This window comes from Curcuma longa, chromosome 2, assembly GCF_044706935.1.
Source record: "Curcuma longa cultivar G26 ecotype Majalengka, Jawa Barat chromosome 2, ITB_CL_G26_1.1, whole genome shotgun sequence".
Lineage (NCBI taxonomy): Eukaryota > Viridiplantae > Streptophyta > Magnoliopsida > Zingiberales > Zingiberaceae > Curcuma > Curcuma longa.
This window is the reverse complement of record NC_133862.1, coordinates 1,642,621-1,643,471: the sequence shown is the minus strand read 5'-3', so window position 1 is coordinate 1,643,471 and position 851 is coordinate 1,642,621.

Genomic DNA, 851 nt, shown 5'->3' with positions numbered 1-851 from the left:
CTACACCAACACATATATATCATTGTGGGACTAACAATACTGCACTACTTGGAATGATCGAAATCACTTTTTTGTCGGATTAGGAATGCTAGGCCATTCTAAGAGTGTCCGAGCTTTCAACCTTAACTTTGGATTGCGATCTTTTCTTCTAGAATCCTTTTGATGTCAATTTACATTTTCAATTTGACATTTTAATCATCCTTCTAACTTTAAGGCGCTGTTTACTTTGAGGTGGGGAAAGTAAAAAAAATTCACAAAATTTAAAGTGGATGGAAAATGAATTCTTTCGGCAGATAAATTTGAGAGAAAATTTATCCCCTTTCAAATCGAAAAGTGGAGGGAGAGAGCAGAATAAAAATAAAATTACATAAATATCTTTTAGGTTTTTTTTCCTCTTTCTCATCTGTTACTTTCTCTTCTTATCGCTTCTCCTCCTTTTGCGACTCTGCTCCTCGCGGACTCTACTCCCAGCCAACTCTACTCCTACTATTCCTTTGCTCCCCTCCAACTCCTCTCCTCCTCGCCAACTCCTCTCTCATGATTGCTCCGTTGCTCGCATTCTCGTGATTGCTCATGCCATTGCTACCGCAACTACTGCACGCCATCGCTCCAATAGTCCTCATCGTCTTCTGCGACAACGTGGTCCGGTGTTCTTGTCTCGTTTCTTCGCATTTGATCTTAAGGCAAGTTTTTAACCAAAGATCTAACTGATCTATGTCGATTGCTGTCTCCACCTGCTTAAATTAGTTAGTAATGTCATCCATCGAATGTTAGCTAGCATTGTATTTTAATTTACAAAATAATTAAAAACAGAGCAACATAGTAGAAATAAGAGATCAATTAGTAAGAGG